We start from the raw sequence: 7593 nt of genomic DNA on the forward strand, positions 1-7593 counted from the left end.
TGGAATATGGCTTTTTTAAATGGGACTTAAAAAAATTAACTGAAGTATTTTTTTCGCATTATTTAAAACCTAAAATAAAATGAAATTATCAATTTCAGAGATCAAACATCATATTTGTAGTGTTTATAAATTTAAAAACGTAAAATACGTCTTCTGCAGTGCTTCCGAGTGAAATGTTAAATTGCTAAATTATTAGTAAAATACTTAGATTGGGCGTTAAAATCGTTTAAAAAATGTAAAATATTTTTTCTACTTCTAATTGAACGTGTATTCAAATTTTCAATTTTATTTTGTCAGAATCGTTAAAAAGGTATATTATTGAATTCGATAACGCAAAAATCACACGATGCATATTTTGCTAAATTTTCATAATCTTACAAACAAATAATATTCTTGTGCTTATATATGAACAGGGGCGAACGAAGCTCAATTTAAGGTGCAGGCAGAAGCTAGTAATTTGGCTTCTTTGGCGGCTTTGTCACTTTCGGCATCCCGCGATCGCCTGCTTCGCCTTCGCCTTAATTCGGACCTCTATATGAATAATAACATAGGAACAAAACTTATTATTTAAATTTTTTGGAGGTTTTCTAACGTATTTTGTTTTTAGTTCTATCTTATACAATTAGGAAAAGTGTATGTTCTTATAACCGTTACGAGAAAAGTATCATAGGAAGTTCATGATACGCCAATAATGAACTTTTTCGCGATTATAGAAACAATTATAGGAAAAGAACCCAAGTGAAAATTTTGAAAAGGAAATTTCTACCATGGAATTATAGAAAAGCATAATATTAAAATATTTAAATAATTGGTCCCAAAATTCAAAAAATTATTAGTTACTTATTATGAACTGTCCACACAAAAAAGAATAATAATTAGCATATTTAAAAGAAGCTATGTTTAACATTGTAAGTACAATGAATCTTTAAATCTACGGATATCTTATACTTTTTGCAATACTTAGTTCAATATTTTAATATTAAGGCTGTTGGAACGGTGCGCTCAAAAATGGCGAAATCTATGAGACACTCAAAACTTACCAGCATTCAATGATAGTTCGGTTTTGAGGATAGAAAAATGCACTCTAAACAGTTTCCCGTCACCGAAAGGGGTTCCACGGTTGTGGGATATGCGCTTCCAATCCAGTGATCCCAGATCTGAAACGAGATGTGGTCCAATATTATGAAAGGGATTTGGCCGTGTGAATATACTAGGAGACGATATAAGTGCTTTCAAATAAAATGAAGAGATTGGGATTTTAATATTTCCAGAATTCTCATGATTTGAATACTTAGATGCCTCTTTATTTGCGTATATTTTGAGGTTATGTTATTTCAAGTATAAAATATAAATTATATAAATTTATAATTTAAAAAATTTATAATTAATATATATTATATAAATTTGAAAGAAATTACAGAAATTGGCGATTTTTGAATTCATCTCGTTTGGATAAAAACTCAATTATTTGATTGAAAAATTAATTATTTTGTTGAAATTGTAACTATTTTGTGAAAAAGTCTCCTTTTCTATCAAAAGTTCAACTACTTTGTTAAAATTTATATTTTTTTTATTTGAAGGTTCATCTCTTTCGTTGAAAATACATTTTTGAAACTGACAATTAATCTATACCATTTTTGGTTAAAAAATCATGTATTTTGTTACAAATTCGTATTTCTTTGTAAACATTAAATTGTTTTATGGGAAATTTATACTTTTTAATTAAAAATTACAATTTTCGGTTGAATTATCAACTGTAAATATTTTTGGGTTGCAAAGTCGTTTTGTTGGAAATGCAACTATATGGTTAAAAATTAAAATTATAATTTATGTGTGGAAAAATCGATTATTCACTGAAAGTTGAACTACTTAGTAAACAAATTAATTCTTTCTTATTAAGGATTCATAATTATAGTTGAAAATTCAATTATTTGCCTTTAAATTGGGTTAAAAATTCAGCCTTTTTTGTACATAATACTCTTTTGGACTTCAAAATTAAATAATTTCGTTGAAAGTTTATGTATTTTGTTGGAAATTGACCTTGTTTGGAAGAAAATTAATCTTTTTGGTTGAAAATGTATCATTTTTGGTCAAAAATGAAATTGTTTGGTTGAAATATCAACTGTACATCTTCTTGGGTTTTAAATTCGATTAATTCAATAAGAGTTGAACTACTTTGTAAAAATAATACGTTTTTTTAAACGAGGTTTTATAATTATGGTTAAAAAGCTAACTATTTGGTTGAAAGTTTAACTCTTTGATTGAAAACTCATATTTTTTGCTTAAAAAATCCAATTTTTTGTAGATAATTCGTCTTTTTGTTTTTTAAATGAAATAATTTCGTTGAAAATTCATGTATTTTGTTTAACATTTGTCTTTCTTTTTAGATTATTAATTTTCTTGGTCGAAAATTCATCTTATTTGTTGACCATTTAACAACTTTGTTAAAAATTTATTTTTTCGGTTAAAAATTTGTTTTATCTGAAAATGTAACTATTCTAGGATGGATTGAAAATTAATCGTTTTTATCTGGAAATTGAACTATTGAAAATTGATATATTTTATTAATTAGATCTTTTCCTAACATTTAAAAAACTGCAAAATAAAAAAATTGCCTTAAAATCGTCCTGATTCTTTTTTTATATTTTATTTTTTAAATCTTTTAAATATTGACTTAAAATTAATTTTTCAAAGTAAAAAATCATTTTCAATTTTCTTAGCAATCACAATAATTTTTGTTATTCTTTTTAAATATTTTACAATTCTTAAAAAGCTTTTTTTTTAAATCTGCAAAAATCGACATCGTGTTTCGAATTATTTGAAATAATTTCAAGTTTTAAATTAATTCTGAAGTTTTTTTTTTTAAATTAAAATTGTAGCGTTCAAACTTAAATTTAAGCTCTATACAAATTTAACGATTCAAGGCTTTCTATTTCGAATCATTCTGTTAAAATTTTCTTTTTTTAATTAAAAAATTTCAAATTGAATGGGTTAAAAATAACATTTTTTTAGACTGAAATAATATTTGAAGTCACAATTGAAAATAATTTTATAAACTAATATCTATTCATTCTTTAATTTTGAACGGATTCAGAATCATCTTGTAAAATCAATTATTTTTCAATTTTTAATACCTTAAATTAAATTTAATACATTTTATTTTAAAATTATTTCAATTAAAAAATCATAATCGAAAGCAAATAAATTAATTTTCTATCAAATAATTGGTGTTTTAACTAATACAATGTACAGAATAAAGTTTGAACCAAAAATGGAATAGTTCAATTTCCAGATAAAAACTGTGATAAAAAATTGAATTAAACAAGAAAAAAAATGAATTTTTCTTAATAAGAAAAAATTAATTTTTTTAACTAAGTAGTTCAACTTTAAGTGAATAATTGAATTTTCCACCCAAAGATTATGATTTTAATTTTTAACAATATAGTTGCATTTACAACAAAACGACTTTACAACCGAAAAATATTTACAGGTGATAATTCAACCGAAAATCAAGATATAAGTATCAAGATATAAATAAGACTATTATAATATAACATAATTATAATATTGTCATTAATAATATATGTATATATTTATAGAAATAATAGTATTTATATTTATATAATTTATATTTTATACTTGAAATAACGTAACCTCAAAATATATGCATATAAAGAGGCGCGCGAAGTATTCAAATAAAGAGAATCGCCAGCATCGAAATCTGGAAATATGAAAATCCCAATCTCTTCACTTTATTTCAAAGTAAATAGAGATATAAATAGAAGCGCCGAAGTGTTCCGACCGGCAATCGTGCACCTACGAGTTTTTAAATTCGGAAGAGGAGAAATGGGTTGCGCACGCAATCCAGTCATTTCCATCGTCTTCTACTATATTCACACGGACATAGGCCTGTGATAGCATTCGACCACGTCTCGTTTCAGAACTGGTACCACTGTTCCAATATGCTTTTTCGAAACAAATCGAGCAACAGCTTGGAAACGAGAGTAAAGTGGTTAACCAAACTACCCGAACGGAGGCCAAAGCCAAAGATATTATAAGCCTAGATGCGGCACGTGTATAGTTCGAGGAACTAATTGTAGACGGCGCTCCCGGCGAAAATTGCCAGATCCCCCCATGCCTGTCAAACCGAAAATCGCACCAGCCAACTACTTTGCCCCTGCAATCTTCACCCGTCGAACAAGTCCATCAATTAGCCGATACTAAGTCGGTAAATACTCAATATTTAAAAATATAAAATACAAATCTTATATCGAGAATTTTAATTTATCATTTCCAATTAATGAATAAATTATTTGAATAAATTTCGCATCAAGAAAATATGTAGATGCATAAGATTTACTTTTAAATTGAATTAAAATGGAATTGTATTTGTAATAAATATTTTTAGCTGACATCTTTTATGGAAAAAATTAGTCATTTTGCAATTAAAATTTACTGCCTATGAATTATATTATTTTGTTGTTTTGATAAAAAGCTGTAGAAATTCTATTAAATGAAAATATACGTTTGAAGACATTAAAAGTTTTAATTTATAAAAGTATTGAGTTGAAATTTAAAATAATTAATTTTTAAAATAAATATGATCGTACAGCGTTCTCGCATGTATAATTAGCGATTTGGAGTATTTAGATGTAGAGTTAAATTTTGTAGGAATACCCCCTCCCTTACGATTATTAATTTAAGTAAACAATAATTCGTAAATTTCTATGTTTTTGTAATTAATTATGAATTAAATAAATTATAATAAAACGATAAAATTATATAATAAATATATTTTTTATTTTTTTATATAATATTTCATAGAAATTTATGTGTTTTACTATGTATGTAAATTATGTCCCGATTTTTTAAATTGAGAACCCCATAATTTCAAAATTGAACAATTGTATTTTTGAATTTTACTCGAGTGGTTGATCAGAATAAATAAATATTTTGCGTAACATTTCTCAATTTAAACTGAAAGGTCAGAAATTATTGGAAAGTTTCAAACACATTTATGTCTTAATTGTTAGTTTGTAATAAAATAATCCGTAAATGAACTATTTATTGTCGCGGGCACTTTCTTATCGGGCGCTGAGCCCGTGGCTAGCAAGTTTGAGCGCGCCTGGCGCGCGCGTCTTTTGATTCCCGCGATTCCCGCTCAGATATTTATTCTTTACGTTTAGAATGCTTGAATGAAACTTTATCAAATGGCTGTTAACGAACTCGTCCTTTCTTTTCGGACTTTAATCGAAACTTTAAGGGGTCGTCAATAAACTGCATTACCATTTGCATGGGGGGTATGTTTCCTTATTATTAACTTTTAAAGAATTGTTCTTTCTTTGTCTGTTTTTAAGAACTCCCTTTTCTCGTTTTTTCGCTTAAATCCTTTTTGGTAGAAACTTCACTATTATATTTGTGGTTCAGAATTCAACTTGTTTCGTTAAAAAATCTAGTATTCAGTTGCAAATTTTATTATTCTGTAAAAAAATGCAACAATTTTGTTGAAAAGTCATCTTGTTTCGTTAGGAATTCAGAAGCATGGTTAAAAGTTGAACTACTTTGTAAAAAAATTATTCTTTTGGTTTTAGATTCACCTCTTTGGTCGAAAATTTAACTATTCTATTTTTAGAAAATTAATCTTCTACAGATAAAAAGTCATTTCTAGGCTGAACTCTTTTATTAAAAATGTAACTATTATGTTGAAAAATCTTTTTTTAAAAATAAGAATTAATTTTTTAAAACTAACAATCTAAACATTTCATTTTTGATTTAAATTGATATTTTTATTAAAAATTAATATTTTCTGGTTTAAAATTGCTCCTCCCGGCTTCAAAATTAAAAAATTATCTTAAAAATTAATATATTTTGTTGAAAGCTCGTCTTATTTTGATAGATCATTAATACAATGCTGGAAAATTCATTTCTTTCTTTAAAAATTTAACTATTTTTTTCGCAATTTATCTTCTTTAATTGAAAATTAAACGACTTGGTTAAGAGTTGAACTTTATCATTAAAGATTCATATTTTTGGACTCCCCTTGATTTTTTAGAACATTCTTTTGTTTTGTTGGAAATTCATCTTTTTGGTCGAAAATTAATTTTGTTGATTTTTTGTACATGATCTTTTTATTAAAAATGCAATTGTCAAGTTCTAAATTAGTATATTTTGATTAATGATTTAACAATATGGTAGAAAATTAAAGTAGGATTCGTTTGTTAATGAACTTTTCCGTGTTTTTTTCATGTTAAAAATTCGTCTTTTTTGGTAAGAAAATTAATCTTCTTTGTTGCAAATTCATTAAATAATAAATCACGATTTTTAAACCCTTAAAACCCCTAATTGGATCATTTTTCTTTGTTATTGCAAACTTAAAAAAAATTCACTTGAAGAAATAAATAAAATCAAAATTTTTTTCAATCCTTTGTGGGAATTGTTTTACAATTACGAAAAAGTATAACTATTTTTACAGGAAAACACCAATGAATATAATAATTTTTTTAAATACTAAGAAATCCAGATGGCCTTTTTAATCAAGGAAACAAATTTCTGGTCATTTCCCGGCTCGCAAAAAATTATTGAATTATTTTAATTCTTGGGAATTCTTTCCGTTTTCATTTTTTTTTGTAATAGCCTCAGTTACGTTTCAAATAATCAAGAAACAAAAACAAACGAAAAACAGAATTTTAATATAATTTTGATAAATAATTAAATGAGTAGTGAAAACCTTGAATTATTTCTTAGAATTAAATGTAAATTGTCAATTCGACACTATATTTTAGGATTTAAAAATACATGTAGGATAAATTTATACAGTGAAGTATTCGAACCTTCAATTGACTATTTTTGTAAAAATTATATTTTTTTAAATAATGTTTGAAATTTCGTTACAATTCTCAAATATGACAAGAATTTTTTGAAACTTATTTATATAGTATTTCGAAAGTTTCTCTTTTAAAAGAAACGAGACGAGGAATTAATTAAACTTTTTCATTTAACTAAATTCTGAATAATTTAAAATTTATTGACTTTTTAAATTTATTTACTATCTCGAAAATGTCCCTTAAAAAAAACCGTAAAAGAAATTAATTAATTTTAACGTAATAATAAATATAATAATTTTAGGCCCTCATTATTTTAATATTTTCGGCGTGCATGTACAGCCCCGAGTCAGCTATAGATATGGCTGGCGAAGGCAAGCGCGAGAATCGAGAAACAGAAAATCACCGACACTTTCGGTTTGACTTTCGCCTTGGCCCCACCCCTCCCGTAGTCGTAGGCAAAGGACGCGGTTGCCATAGAAACATCGAAAAGTTGAAGAGGGCAGCACCTCGAGGCATGCAAAAATGTAGTTAGATATATATAACGTTCTCCCACTCCGACCTCCCGTGCCGCATCTATGCTTATAATATCTTCGGCCAAAGCGACTGAAGGCTGTTTGGCGCAGTGATCCCAGATCTGAAACGAGATGCGGTCCAATACTATCACAGGTCTATGTCCGTGTGAATATAGTAGGAGACGCTGTAAATGACTGTGTTGCGCGCGCAACCCATTTCTCCTCTTCTGAATTTGAAAACTCGAAGATGCACGATT

This window comes from Belonocnema kinseyi, chromosome 10 (genome assembly GCF_010883055.1).
Source record: "Belonocnema kinseyi isolate 2016_QV_RU_SX_M_011 chromosome 10, B_treatae_v1, whole genome shotgun sequence".
Taxonomy (NCBI): domain Eukaryota; kingdom Metazoa; phylum Arthropoda; class Insecta; order Hymenoptera; family Cynipidae; genus Belonocnema; species Belonocnema kinseyi.